A 15,425-nucleotide genomic window follows, 5' to 3' on the forward strand; every position below is an offset into this window, starting at 1 on the left:
CAAAATATCATTGACTATCTTGGCCATGAGGGCACATTGCTAGCTCCTAGTGAACTTCTTGTCTACCAGGACTCCTATGTCCTTCTCAGCAGAGCTGCTTTCTAGCAGGTCAACCTTTCATCTGATGCCTGTGGTTATTATCCCCCAGGTGCAGGACTCTACACTTGCCTTCATTCAACTTCATGAGGTTCACCTCTACCCAGCTTTCCAGCCTGGCATGCATGCTTTTGGATCGCAGCTACAGAGGAAGCTGGCAATGGAAGTTGTTTTTTCAAATACAGTATTTATTTTCATCATTGATATTACTTAGACAATCATCTGTTTGTGTTTCATGAGTAGATTGGCAGTTGGCATTCAAAAAACACATTTTATTTATTTTTTTTAAAACCTGTGATGTATACATCAGAGTCTGCAGGGGATGTGTATTTGCAGGATCAAATGAGGATACAGGTCACAGTAGCACAGTATAACTAAGGTTGGAAGAGACCCCAAGGATCATAGAATATAGAATAAACCAGGTTGGAAGAGACCTTCAAGATCATCGCGTCCAACCCATCAACCAATCCAACACCACCCAAACAACTAACCCATGGCACCAAGCACCCCATCAAGTCTTCTCCTGAAAACCTCCAGTGATGGCGACTCCACCAAGTCCAACCTGTCCCAACAGACCTCATGACTAGACCATGGCACCAAGTGTCACATCCAATCCCCTCTTGAACACCTCCAGGGACGGCGACTCCACCACCTCCCTGGGCAGCCCATTCCAATGACGAATGACTCACTCAGTGAAGAACTTTTTCCTCACTTCGAGTCTAAACCTCCCCTGGCACAGCTTGAGACTGTGTCCTCTTGTTCTGGTGCTGGTTGCCTGGGAGAAGAGACCAACCCCTTCCTGTCTACAACCACCTTTCAGGTAGTTGTAGAGGGCAATGAGGTCACCCCTGATCCTTCTCTTCTCCAGGCTAAACAACCCCAGCTCCCTCAGCCTCTCCTCATAGGGTCAGGGTAGCCTCTTTGCATATAATTGAACTGTGAGCCATTGCATGCTTTCTCTAGGTGTGTTCCACTTCTTATTTCTGTCCCTCCCCATATATGTTTATCTAATTTGAAAAATAAAATTTAAAAAAAGTTGCTTTGTTGACCAATGATACATGTCTAATCATTTCCACTTAGACAGTATGGCCAGGAGGTGTACTACAGCTCTTGCATGATAGATAGGACCACAAAGAAGATACATAACCTCATGCCCATGAGCTGTTCAGAGGACACACAAACTTCTTAGGATAACCTTTACAGCCTCTTGTGGTGGTTCCAAACCTGGACTGCTTAAAGAAACCCATTTATACACAAAAGTTTGCCTTTAGTTTAAGGGCTGGACTCAGTTTCTTAGCTAGCTTACAGACTTAGATCCTTCAAATGCTGGAAAAGATTTGGCAGTCATTTCCACATGTGATGCAGTGAACCTGTTCATGTGCCCCATTTCACTTTTCCTTGCCATTACGGAGCCATGGTCTGAAGAGAAGAAAAGCTTAGTTGTGTAGGGTATACAGTATGGAAGGATTTGGTTGTATTTCTTTTTTTGGGTTTCTTTCAGAATGTTTTGTGCATTGCAACACGATGTTGCAATATGCTGTGTTTTAGAAATGGTAAATATTATGTTAATCCAGTCTTGCTTTCTGTTTTCTCCCTGTTTCATACTTGTTTTGAAAATGTAGTATTCAGTGAATGCCTTATCAGAGTTAAAGAACAGTAGCATGTTTTAGCATCACCATTTTTATTTTTTAGCTTTAGAATAAGGTAATATAAATGAGTTTTGTGGGGACATTTATGAGTAGGAGGTTAAAATACTGAGCATATAGTGGAGACTTGAGTAAAATTGGGTTTCTTTTCCCTTTAAGCGAATTCAGGCATTGAGCTTTTGGAGTGCTTAGGCTGATCTGTCTGCTCTATGGAACTGGATTGTGCTTGCCCAATTGTCTGCATAGTTAAAATATTTTGAACATAGGCTATTTTGATGTAATTTCATTTGAAATATCTGCCTAATGGAGAAGTCTTAATGGAATACTTTAATAGCCCAAAGTGGTCACCTGCAATTTCTTCAGTGTATTTCGGTCAATTACAAAGGCAGGCAATATTTAATGTTGGAGTGGAGCTTGATGGTGTAATAAAGTGGCAGATTGCCAGCTTGATCTTCTCTGCAGGAGAATTTGTAATAATGTGATGCTTTTCATTTGTTCTCCAGAAGGTCACCAGTAATATGTTGATTGTTGAATTTTATCACAGTTATCAGAGTCACTTGAATGTGTTACCAGTGGAGTTAAAATTTCCACTCAGAGTGGTACAGGTTTATGGTCAGGTCATTCATGTGTATTAGCATATTAAGTATCAGAGATTATTTTAGCTATTTCATGTCAGAATTTAAATAGGAGATGGTTGGGTATTAGGCAGAGAGCCTGAGAGAATTGTCATTGAAATATTTTTTGTAAGATGGAATCTGGAGTTTAGCCATGGGGATAAAGAAAATAGGGCACATTAGAGCTATCAGTAAAAGGAAAGGTGGTTAACTGAGGATGTTACTTGTAATCATTACAAGAGTACTAAATTATCCTTCAGATTGTAATCTTTAAAGATTATGCAGTCAAATATAAGGTACTTATATAATAAGATCATACTGGTATCTATCTTCTGGTACTTGTCTGCAAACCTCAAGTTCAAACTTTTATTTCAGATTATTCAAAAGTGTTTTTTATTTTGAGACTTGTACAGTCCTTGTGTTTGGAAGACATTGGTCTAGAAAACAGATGAGTGATTGAGGTTGCTGCTTAAACATAGACAAATTTGTCTTTCTTGCATGTTTTTAGTCACCTGTTCATTCAATTCATATACTCTGCCATCCCTTTTCTTTTTCATCTTCTGTTCCTCTGCTCTGGGCCTCAGGGTAATATAGGTTATGAAGACAGTCGAGAATGGTAAGGAACAGTGCTATTTTGCATGCAGCAGGGCTGACGTTACTGCAGTAGTATTGATACTAGGATTGCAATATGACAAATGGATATCACACTAGGTGGTACAGAAGTAATGGGCACTGGTGATACCATGGGGCACAACTGCCCAGCTCTGTGCCTCTGTTTGCCTTGCTGCTTTTCAAAAAGCTGTTGACTTAATTTCCCAAGTTTTCTAATGTTGTGCCAGCTTGTCTTTGGAGTGGACAGTATTTGTCATGTGTACTCAAAGGCTTTTGAAGGTTGATTGAGATTTATTTTTTTTTGTACTCAGTTTTAAGTGCTCATTCCCCAGCCTTGCTTTGCTGTCAAATACAGCTGTCTAAGAGCTTGTCTAGTAGGACAAAGCAGCAGAGCCAGAAAACTCCACCTACAATGCAAATCCTCTGCCTGGGGTCAGACGGTCCCAAACCCTAACCATTGTTTCCATTTACTGACCTTTGAAAATAACAATCTTGAACTTCTGTAACTGAAAGATTGTTTCAAGCAACACATTTAAAATTAATTATTTGCGGTCCAGGATTCCATCCTGAGTTTGAGTCACTCTGCAAGTCACTATGTTGCAGGCAAAGGTTCGGGCCATGGAGCTGTGTGATGGGAAGTGGTCACTATTCTGAGGAAGAAAACTTCTTTTGATTCTTTCGTAGCGAAGTGAAGATTTTTACCAGGAGAAAAGCAAAAAAAAGAGGTCACAATGCAACAGAATCGAGCCTTTAAAAGGGCAGAGACCAGTCTGCTTCTTGCACTTGTGTGTGTTAATAGTTTTATTTCAATCGAAGTGTTGGTAGGAACAAGGCTCTCTTGTGCATCTTCTTTCTTTGACTCTTTGCACGATCACCACTGACACTGAGCTGCTTATAATGCATGTTAATTGAAGGGCAAAAATAAAACCTTTCTTGTAGAGAAGGAAGTTAGCATTGTTATATGGAGATAAACATATGACTCACTCTTCTTACGTGTTTGGATGGAATTTGGACTCTTATTTTGTCCAACTGTATCTCTTCTCCAGTTGACTAATAAAAAATGCATGGTTAGTTTTTCAGGTATTGATGATTAACAGTACTGGTTTTCAGCTAATTTTCCAACAAATTCTATATGATAATCAGCATTTGTGGAGGTGGAAGCAATAACTGGTAGATGTGTTGGATTTTTCTTTAAGGAAGACAAAAATTCAATCAGAAGCTTGGTACAGTGCTGCAGTGGTGGATGATAATGGGCAGTAGATATTTGGGAAGTAAGAAGGGGAAAGATGGTACTGTTCAGAAGATCTAACAAAAATTCAAGGGGCTTTTATTCTTTCACCTTTTCCTCTTACTATTAAAAATGGGTTTGCATTATTGACAGGATAAAAACAAGTGCTATAAAACATTCAGACAGTAGAAAAATAGATCCATCCTATAATTTCAAATATATAGCAGTCTTCAGTGAGACTGCTGGGTATGAAAATTGGTACAGCAAAGGGTGGTTGTGGTCTGTGTCTACTCAAAGCTCAAAACCCTGACTGGGTAATGGGGCAGCAGATATTCCAGCCAGCACCCTGGCAGAAAAGGCAGTAAGTTACCCCCTGGTTCTGTCTGATCTGTGATGTCACAGGCACTGAACTGGAGTCCCTGTTTGTTGTTTGGTTTGGTTTTGTTTTTCCTTTTGTGTTTTTTGGGATGGCTAGCAATGTTCTGGCTTTGGCTTCCCTTGCAGCTGCTGGGGAGCTGAGGGACAGGGACTCTTCTTGTGCTTTACTCCCTAACGATATGTTTATACTGAAATGGTTGCCAAATGGTGGTTTTAACAGTTATGTTACTCCACTTTGTACTAATGGGTGGAAGTCTAGCTTAAACATCTGCATAAGGTATTTACAATACCTTTGTCAATACTTCCCCCTCCTCCCCCCTCTTTGTTATAATGCACTGAATCAGTGCATAAATTGCTGGTGTACTTCAATTTATTCACAGGGTACTTTTGTAAAGTGGCAGGTGGTTGGAATCTGTTTAGAGAAGATTAGAACAGAAACCTTTGTGCATGAGTGGCCTCAGGTTGAGTAAAAGTTGTGGTATAGCATCCTTATAAGCTATGACACTCAGAATTTTTTCCTTCCCTTTGAATGGGAGCTTAATGGTTTTACAGTGCTTGAATTTGTCAGACATCCTATGGAGTTAAAAGGATCCTTACTAAACAGAAAGAAGTGTTTAAATATTTTGATGTCTCTTCTGAAAGGTTCCTTTTTTGGCTAGAAAAACTTAACAGAACAATGGAGGCTGGGAAGGACCTTTGGAGGCTTGTGCTGTCCAGCTCTTGGGAGCTAAAGCTGCAGCTGAGATTGTGTATAGAAGAATTTGAGACTCATCTAGAAAGGTCCATCACTTCTCAACGAGAGTGTGGCCATACTTAGCCGCCCTTGTGGTGGAATCTTTCCATTAAAGGAGTTCTCCAGCTGTCCAGCCAACTTCACTGCCTCTTTCAGAGCTGGTCTCATTGGGTCAGTATCTCTTGTGCCAGAGAGCCCCAAACCACAGACAGTAGTAATCCATCTGGATTACACATCCCAAGTGTGTGTGAGTACATCCTGAGGAGAAAACTCCCTGTCCCACAAAACTACTGACACTGCGACTGTACCTACCTCCCTCCTCCTTGTGTAACAGTGTTTCCTTTTACTAAGGCAGTAAGGCAAGTTAAACTTATTTACTGTTTCCTTCACTTTTTTATTAAAGTGCTTTTTAAAATGTAATTTTTCTAAAACAGGATTGAGTTTTTATTTTCATTTGTTGACTGATTGTTATCTGTATTGTGATGGCTGGGTTTGTGGTCACTTTCTTTCCCAGATGGTTTGGGTTGTCTATGGTTAAACTGACCTTGTATTCACTGAAGTTAAATATGGAGTCTTTTAATGTTAAACAAGTGGATCAGGTTAAAGATATTCTGCCTGCTCTTCCACATCTTTTAGATTTTGGTAGTATGAAAATTAAATTACCTAGCTAAAGGTCTCTGAAACTAAAATATGTGTTCTTTGTTATTTCAGATAGTGGTGTATATAACTTTGTTGGAGAGTCCTGCCTTTCACTGCCTGTATCCTTTAACAGTGTGCCAAAGGTGAGTGGTTTGAAGTTTTAGTGGTTATTTTTGAAACTAAAGAAAATGAACTAGATGTGTTGCTTGGCTTTTGCTTTTGTGTAGTGTAGTGACTTGTTTGTTTGATTGGTTTTTAGGTGTGGGTTTTTTTTTAAAGTTTTTGGGTTTGTGTTTTTGTTTTGTATTTGGTGGCAGGGGGGGAATGTGTTTTGGTTTTTGTTGTGTGGGGATTTTTTTGTTTGTTGGTTTATTTTAAATTGGTGGATGGATAATTAAAAAGCAAGTCTTACTCCTTCAAGGATCTGAGACAAATCAGTTTTAGCTCTTACTTTAAAAAAAAAAAAAAAAAAAAAGGAATTGGCTCAGGTTATTAATTAAACACTAGATATTGCTCCTACTGTTTTTTTGGCTACTGTCTCCTGTTACCTGCTGCTTTAACCTCGGATGTTGTACCCTGAAGGTGCTGTAGGCAGGATGTGGTTGTGTGGGGGAGGTGTAGAGGATTAGTGGCTGTCCATAGTTTGTGGTGGAGCAGGCTGTATGCTGTTCTTTGATTGAATTCTGAAAATTAATAGCTTATGAAGTAATAAGAAGAAAAAAGCTTTGTGGGTTTTATTGTGAGAACAGAACAGAATGACACTCAGCATATAGATATTGTCCTGTGCTGGCTTAGAGGATCCTGAGGTATCTTAATGAAGCTAGCTAATGTTTTCCATAGGATTCATTTTGTGGTAGAGTCTGGCTGTGGTTTTTTTTTTTCCCCCATTAATTCATGTATCCTGTTTTCTGTTTCTAGTATCTGTAGTTCATCTTCGTGGCTCAGTAGAGATTTATTAACAGAAACTTTTAATAAAATGAAACCTTATTACAATGGTACTTGAAAAACAAACAAACAAAACCAAAACAATACTGAATGAGCTTTCAGCACTGTAGTGGCTGCAGCATGGAGCAGAAAATTGGGAATCTTGGTTTCATTCATTACTTACCATGTGGGTTCATTATTTCTTACTCAAATTCTTTTGTTTATAAACCAAAAATGTTACCTCTTCAGAAGGAAGTTATGAAGGATAATTATTAGGTGGTGGAGTCACCGTCCCTGGAGGTGTTCAAGAGGAGACTGGATGTGGCATTTGGTGCTGTGGTCTAGTCATGAGGTCTGTGGAGATATGTTGGACTCGATGATCCTCGAGGTCTCTTCCAACTTTGGTGATACTGTGACACCAATGTATGAAATCCTTGTGTGCTTTAAGATTTGTTATGAGTTCTGTTAAGTACTTGTTCAATGAAGTGTTATCAGATGTTGAAATTATACTTAATTTGTTTAGTAAAGTGCAGGTGAACCACATAGAATTAAAAATGGAATGCAATCTAAAACAGAATGTCTGCACATTTTTTTGCAAATCATTCAGTTTCCATCAAACTGAAAAGGAAATTCTGAAGTGCTGGGATAGAAACTCTGAGATGTTACAATTGGCTTTTGTATACTAGTATTTCAAATTATCTGATATATGCATTTAAATTTATAAATACACTCTTTCCAACAGATCAAAGTATAGCCTTGAACATAATGTATTTGTGTTTAAAGACTAATAGTACAAAACCTTTTGTAATAATTTTCTGGAGTAGGAGCTCTGCTAAGTTTTATTTACACTTTTCATGTGTCATGTAGGTAGCAAAATCAAAATATTTTTGAAAGGACTGTTGATATAAACCTGAAATACATCATCCCAAAGCCAGTGATTCTACTTAAATTTAAGCTTATTTTTACTGACTATAGCCCAAATTTTGTATTTATTTCAAATGTGTACTATAAAACCCTTGCGATTTTCTTTGCAATCTCTTTCTTGTCTTTATGTAGTAATAGTTATCAGTTAAATGTTCAGAAATTATTATTTTTTTTAAAGTCCACTGCTTTGTTCAAAGAAATACATGTCTGGAATCTGGGTTACAGATGTAGAGTAAACTTTGCTGAACTTATTTCTGTGGTATTTGGCTGACTGAGTAGTTTTTTTATTTTTGTCCTTTAAAACAAGAGAGGGGAGGGGAATCAAACATGCCCAAAGGGAAGGTATTTATAGCAGGTGAAGGTGTTATATACTCCTCAAAAAGGCAGCTTCCTGAAAGGAAGAGAGGAGGAGCTATTTGGACATCTAAATTAGTGGAGCTTACAAGGTATCTGTTCTGGGTTTGCTTTGTTTGTTTGTGGTTTTCTTCTTGTTGGTTTTTGTTGTTAGTTTTCTTTCTTTCTTTATATTAAACTATGGGTATCCAGAGTACTTGCAGCATCCAATTAGATGACACTTAATTTCAGTAACAAAATTAAATCTTACTTCTGTATTAATATTTTATGTCTCTTTCCATCCTTTGTGTGCATGTTTCTGGAGGACTATATTCAACTTGGCAAAAATGTTGATTCTGCGAAACATGGAGCGCTCTAATACCTTTCCCAAAAGGAAATGAATGCATAGATGTAGGTTCAATAAAGCCTACATCTGAAATCTTTTTTTGAACCAGAGCATAGTAAACCTTTTGCCCTTTGAAAAGGAAATGCACTTGGCACAAGAATAAATACTCACAAATTACACTCAAAATGTTCTTAAACTTCACTGAACTGTGGACAATAATGTGCTCTTATAGGATTTTGCTGAGTCAGAACTGCAGTGTAATTAGTATGAGGTTGTCAAGATCTGCCAGCCAGGTCAAATTTTTTCTAGCTAGTCAAGCTGGTTTTATTTTCATTTTTTTTCCCTTTTGGTTTTCTGTCTTTCTCTTACTTTTTTCCTTTTTTCTTTCTTTCCTATGAAGAGAACTATATGAAAAAGCACCTTTAAAAAGAAGTAGAAATCTGACATTTCTGCAATTAAATTGGCATGAAGTGCAGATGAAGTCTCGTGTTCTAGCAATTCACTGCAAGCATTCAGTTGTAAATCTGAAATTATCCAAAAAGATTCAACCTCTGCACCATATTGAGTACAGTGGTGTACTTCTGAACTTGTTCCTGATTCACTTACAGTCTTTGAATTCGAAAACAAATCACATTTGGTGTTTTCACAAAAGGATATTTTGAAAAGAGACTGCCATATTAATATGTTTTTGAGCAATTATTTTCTGTATTTTAGAAGATGTATTCAGGGAAATGTTTTTTTACTAGCACAATTTTTTGAGCCTTCATACACTTTGATGGAGTGTACTGTTTGGTACTTCAAGGATACTCTGTGCACAGGGGGGAGACTGAAACCAGAACCCAGCAGCCACAAGCAGAATTATCATTGTTACTGTGCTTAGCAGTTTTGCCAATCTGATCAAATGCCAGTGGCTACAGTACCACAACATTTGATGGAAAGCCTAGTCTGTAAGGTACAATCACAACACAATGAGAATGTTTCATTCTGACAGTAATTAAGGGAATGAGAAGTACGTACTGAGTGGATGTCTGCGTTCCTTTCCCACAGAGAAGTTTCTTATTACATCAATTATCCCAGTGTTGCTTTTTAAGCTTTTGAATGCAACTTTAGCATTACTTAAATATATTTACAGACATCTAGTCTAAAAAAACAATTTACAGAATACTGCCCATTATATTATGCTGGTAGTATAATACTTTCTAACCTCTAATGTTAGAGAGTAAGAAATGTCCACAAATATACCGGCCAAATAAATTGGTGTTCCCTGAATTATGTGATTTCAGTTGTTTCTTTTTCTGGCTACGTTTGTTCTGCTTTTCTTTGTAGCAATTGTAGGGTTTTTAGCATGAAAATAGGCATGCTGTTATTTATGAATAATATCAAAACATGTTATGAAGAATTGCTTGTCTATAACTATTTTCCAGCTTTGATAAGCCTAATGTGCAACTCAGGTTTGTAGGTATTAACAGTACCTGCTATGGCCTACAAATAGCTTTTGCAGCATACTTGAACTGCACTCCATTCAAATTTCTCATCAGCAAACACTCTACAGCTTTCATCAATACAAGAAAATTCAGTTCAGTAAAGCACTGATCACTTTTTCCGTGGTAGAAGTAGTTTTGTGGTTTCATAGCCAGTATGAACTTCTCATCCAGCATGTCAGTTTTTCTGAGCCAAAAAGAGAGCTTTGCCTGCAGTGAAGCATCTAGCATCTTGCTCAGAAATATAGCTACAAGTTAAGCTGTATATATGAAACAGATATACCTGAGTAAGCTAAGGTTGAGTTTGTGCCCAAGTGTATGTGTCTACTGAGCGTTTTGCAAAACACTCATTGACCCATCTTGGTGTCTTGATCAGTGTTCAGAGGAATGCCACTGGCAGAACTGGTTACTGAGCACCTGTTTCTGTGGTTTATAAGTAAACATATTCCTGTGTTACACCAGTTTCAGTAAGAATATTTGAATATACACTGCACTCTTGAGGGATAACTGATACGGCTTAGAAGATGATCTTGAGAAGCCCTTCAAAATAGCTTATGCAGTCAAGCTACCTCACAGGGAGAGTATCATTAGATGCTGAAAGCATTCATGATTTAGGTGAGTGGTGCACATAGGCATATGTCAGGGAAAGTCAGCTTGGGGTTTTTGGCATGCAGGGATGGGGAGCAGTCCTTGTGCCAGCATTGTGTAGTGTGATAGGGTTATATTGGTGCAGGGGCAAGTTAGTGATCCCAAACCTTCCTGAAGGAGGAAGAAGATTAGCAGCTGAGGCCACTGAGGTCACTGAATTACTCCAAGCTCTAACTGCCCCATAAAAAAGTTGTCACCTCCTGCTTGCAAACTCCTCCTGGCAGTCCTGCCAGAAACCTGAGGAGTGTCATGCTTGTTTGCTAACTCTTTAGGGCTGAGTGCTTGAGCTGGTGCTTTGTAGAAGTAGGCACACGGACAGTGTTGTCATAGGTCACTTAGAAAATTAGCTGAAGGCTTATTCCTGCATTTGATAATGGCTAGAAGGCAGGTCTTCTGATGTGAAGACTTTGAGGAAACTGAAATGATTCATTATTCATGTTGGATTTAGTGTGTAATAGAAATCCAAATCTGTAGTAGAGTTTGGTTGGATTTAGTTGGATTTAATGTGTAGTATGTATCCATGTGTGTATTTTCAGTAGTGTTCTTAATGTTCCATGTAACATTGTATTCAACTGGTGTGTATTGCATCAAATGTACTATCATACTGAAAAACAGTTTGGCTTGCTGAAATACTGCATTTTGAATGGCAAGAGGCATACTGTATACAGAGTTCATCTGTTGGTATCTGGTGAATGGTTTTGTTTGTTACTCAGGCATACTCAGTATAACAAAAAATATCAAAAGGATAGCATAGTGTATTTGGTGTGGAATTCTGTTTCTGATAACTTGGTTCATTTAATCTTGGATTACCGTTACTGTTTGCACTGTAGTAACAAAGCTTGAATTGTATTAAGCAGAGAGGACTGAGAAAATGCACTTGGCCTGTTTATTTTTTAAGTCAGTAGCAACACAAAGCATAGAACGCCATCCATAAAGACACGAACTTCCTACCGTCTGTTTTTCTTTCCCTAGTTTTGAGAGTCTCATTTTAAGACATCACAGGCTCCTTGCAGTCTCCTGGGTTTAATTCCAACTTTCCTTTGTGCTCTCTTTTCACGCCCTTTTGTTTCAGGGATCCCCTGCAGCTCTCATCTTATCCCTCCTCATTTTGGAGGCGGTTGTCTGTCAGCTGCTCTTAGTTGTTGCCCATAATAAAGCAGCTTATTTTCTACCTGCTCTGTCACTCTTTTTCCTCCCTCTTTTCTACCCTGCTTTTTGATTAGGCAGCTGTATGCATAATGCTTCTAGCAATCCCCCGCCACTGTCATTGCTGCTCTGGCTTTTTCCTCACTAGTTTGAGTTCTTGCATGTTTTTTTTTAGCGTGTCATCTCCTTGTGACCACTTGTTCCAATTCTTCCTACTAACCTTTAAAATTCAGCTGTATTTTTTTTACCTGATTTTTTTTCATGTGAAATACAGACATCTTCACAGATGTGTTCCTGTATGCAAGTTAAATATCTTCCTGTCATGCAAGCAGGCTTTGACAGGCGATATCACAGAGATCCTTCCCTGAAGCATCAGGTAATTGTGGGATCCAGATTTTCCCAAGAGGCTGATTTTAAATTCTCTATCTTGCACCAAAATCAGTAGCTGTTTATCTATCACTTAGCACATTCCCTGGTAGGCTGGGTTGTCTCATACCATTAGTTCGCAAGTTATAAGATACCAACCTCAAAAATGCTGTGGCATGAGCATTAGACCTCTCTTTATATTTGATCTATGAATTTGTTTTTCAAGATTAAACAGTCAGAGTATTACTTCTCTTTTCTTAGTTCTCCTTGAAGATTACTGAATGTCATTTTCTGCCAGCCCTGGATTTGGATAGGATCTAGAAAGGTCTGTTCCATCAGTGCTAGAGAGAGTGCTGGTTTATGATGATGAAGGTCAGAGTGCTTGGTAAGATGAAGCATTTATCTCCTTAGAAAAGAGTGTGACATTGATGAGTTTACTTTAACGTTTTGACTACAGCTGCAAACCTCATATGTGTGTGCGTGCGTTTATGTATGTTTATAAAACCGGTTTTCAAACTAGCTCATAAGCAAGGCTTTGACAGTTGTGCTCCTTAGAAAGTGAGTTTACTGTCAGAGGGATAATGGAAACTTGCATTCTCAGCTGCTGACTTGCCCCTCAGGCACTCTTTGGATGCATGGCTGCTAGAACATAGTTTCTGACCACAATAATTTACTGAAACTTCAGGAAGTCTTGACCTGTGAGCTGCATAAGCCTTCTCCTGTATAACTGGTAATAAATGATCATGTACCCAAAATGAGGGCATTCTATATGTGTGCTGGGGTTATGTCCAGTTGTGTGAGAAGCAGCTGCTGCTGTGTATTTTTCAGGAAAAAAAGATGGTGGCAGAACTATCAGTAGGTTGCTGCAATCTTCTCCATGACTGTGGTTTAGGAAAAGTGGAGGAAATGGCGCAAAGCAGGCTGTTGGTCAGACTGACGATTATGGTCTGTAAGTGGTGACTGGGCATCTCCACATCCTGAGCCAGTACCCTGACTATTTCTACAGAATAATTAAAAATAAGAGAAACAAAGCCTGAGGGCATCATTTGATGCAATCACACAGTGCTGCTTACCTATGTGGAACTAAAGTTTGGTTTCAGAGGTGAGTTTTTGAACCTAGATGTATTACACACTAGAGGAGCAGGAAGAAGACATCAAATAACACTTCAGTCCAGGACCTGTTCCTCAGAGTTCAGTTTTCAACAAGAAGCTTAAGAACAAGAACAAATAAAATGAAGAAGCTTGGTATTAGTCACTTGAAGCATTCAGAGGTTCTGTGGTGCAGGAAGGGAAAAGGAATCTTCAGTTAAGTTCTCAGTGAGGTCCTATAGGAGAGAGGAGTGCATGAGTCATCGTCCTTTTCCCTCCTCTGTTCCTCACCTTGGGGTAATTTGTGAATTTCTATATACTTGCTTCTAGTTTTAGTGGTTCAAGGGGTTGTAACTTGCTGCTACTTTCATGCACTGCTCCACGGCTCCCAGTATTTGTGTACAAGTTTTCTTTTAAAAGCCTTTTTTATTGACACCTGCTGCAGACTTGGTAAAACTATTGACTTGCTTCTCTGAGTAAGGGCTGATTTAGATAATGAAGAAATTCTCTACTTCTGTTGAAGTATTACTTAAAACAGGATTGTGGCATCATAGGATCACAGGGTTTTAGGGGTTGGAAGGGACCTCTGGAGATCGAGTCCAACCCCCCTTGCCAGAGCAGGACCATGGAATCTAGTGCAGGTCACACAGGAATGCATCCAGATGGGTCTTGAAAGTCTGCAGAGGAGGAGACTCCACAACCTCTCTGGGGACCTGTTCCAGTGCTCTGACCCCTTCACAGTGAAGAAGTGCCTCCTCACCTTGAGGTGGAACCTCCTGTGCTGTAATTTATCTGTGTTGCTCTTGAATTTTGACTGAGTACTACAAGAAGCTGTCAAGTACTACATTTTTCTCATGGTTCTCTTCTGTTAATGTGTATGAAACAATGATGGCATAGTTACTTCTATTGAAACTCATTAGCAATATACATTAAAAACTTTTTATTGAACTAGAAGGAAAGAGAACTCAGTGGCTAAACTTCCAAATTTCAAACTGTGGATTTGAATCTGGTTTTCCTTTATGTAGCTGTGGTTCCAGTACAGATATTTCTCCCTCTCTCCACTTTTGGAAATTCCCTGGCTACTAGTATTTTCCTTTCACATTTGGTAGTGCATTTTATTTGGTGGGAGTAAAGAAGGAAGTGTGTCTGTAAATGCGCAGGGAGAGAATGCATCACCAGTGTAAGAGTAAATAAATCCCTGGTTGAAAGAGAATTTGATGCAGCAGCCAAAGCCAAATGTTTAACTTTGAGATGATTTCTTAATTGCAGGAAGATTCTATTCAGAAAATTGAGCTGAGGAGTAAATTTCTGGCAGAAGATAAAACAGTAGAAAGAGATTCAGAGGAGTTTGGAAGGATTGAGTTTTGTTCAAACACAGGAGCTGAGAGTAGGAATGAAGAAGGGTGTGAGTTTGGTGTTGCCAGGCAGTATTGGTCTCCACTGAATGTATATTTGTCTCATAAAAATGTAGACACTCCAGTTTTTGTTGTCGGGTAACTGTTTCTGTGGAAAGAGTCCGATAATTGTAGACTTTCTCCAGTAAAAGTTTGCTTTCAGAAGCTTTTGGTTTTGAGGAGTAGTTCTGGTGCCATGGAAAATCATGTTGGGGTAATAGTAGTGGAACAACTTGTCTGTGTAAGACACTTGAACTGCAAGGTAGGAGTTCAGAATAAGGAACATCTTCCTAATGTGCTTACAGGAGCATGTCTAACAGAAGGGTTTCAGTAAATCCTTTCATCCTCTGCCCCTTTGGTGAATGGTGTTTCTCTTTGTTTTGTGTCAGTCCTCCTCAGCTGAGGAGTTAACAATGGCTTGCTGCCGAAATAGTGTGGCAGAGCACTCACAAGCACTGTTTTTCCAAGAGAACCTCGTTTGGACTGGAGGATGTAAAAAATAATTTTATTTAAATAGAAGAATACTGCCAACCTCCTAGACCAAAATTGCAGTCTTGACTTTAAAGGATTTTTAAGAGCTATAGGACAGGTCATTTTGAAATCTATTGTATTTGGAAAAGTGTGAGTTTCCTCTGCACTTCTGTTTTGGGAACACAGAGAGGATTCCTGTTCTGACTGTGAAGAGCACAGAGAGAGGATTCCTGGTTTGGCTGTGAAGAAGCTGTTAGGTGTAAGGAAAACCCATAACTTTAGGAGAAGGCTGGGATGGCCCTTTTTTGCTTGGGCTGATACTTTCGCAGTTGTTCAGCATTAGCACAGCAGTCAGTC

General features: G+C 38.9%; 1 protein-coding gene across 5 annotated transcripts in view; it reads left to right on the forward strand.

The window, feature by feature from the left end:
- NCK2 (NCK adaptor protein 2) overlaps window positions 1-15,425 on the forward strand; it is a 98,202-nt gene that overhangs the window by 34,953 nt on the left and 47,824 nt on the right. For all 5 annotated transcript variants that reach the window (XM_054163081.1, XM_054163080.1, XM_054163084.1 and 2 more), the window contains one exon: window positions 6,019-6,089. The gene's annotated coding sequence lies outside the window, so the exon portion shown is untranslated. The remainder of the gene's footprint in view (window positions 1-6,018; window positions 6,090-15,425) is intronic.

Source organism: Dryobates pubescens, chromosome 7, assembly GCF_014839835.1.
Source record: "Dryobates pubescens isolate bDryPub1 chromosome 7, bDryPub1.pri, whole genome shotgun sequence".
Taxonomy (NCBI): Eukaryota; Metazoa; Chordata; class Aves; order Piciformes; family Picidae; genus Dryobates; species Dryobates pubescens.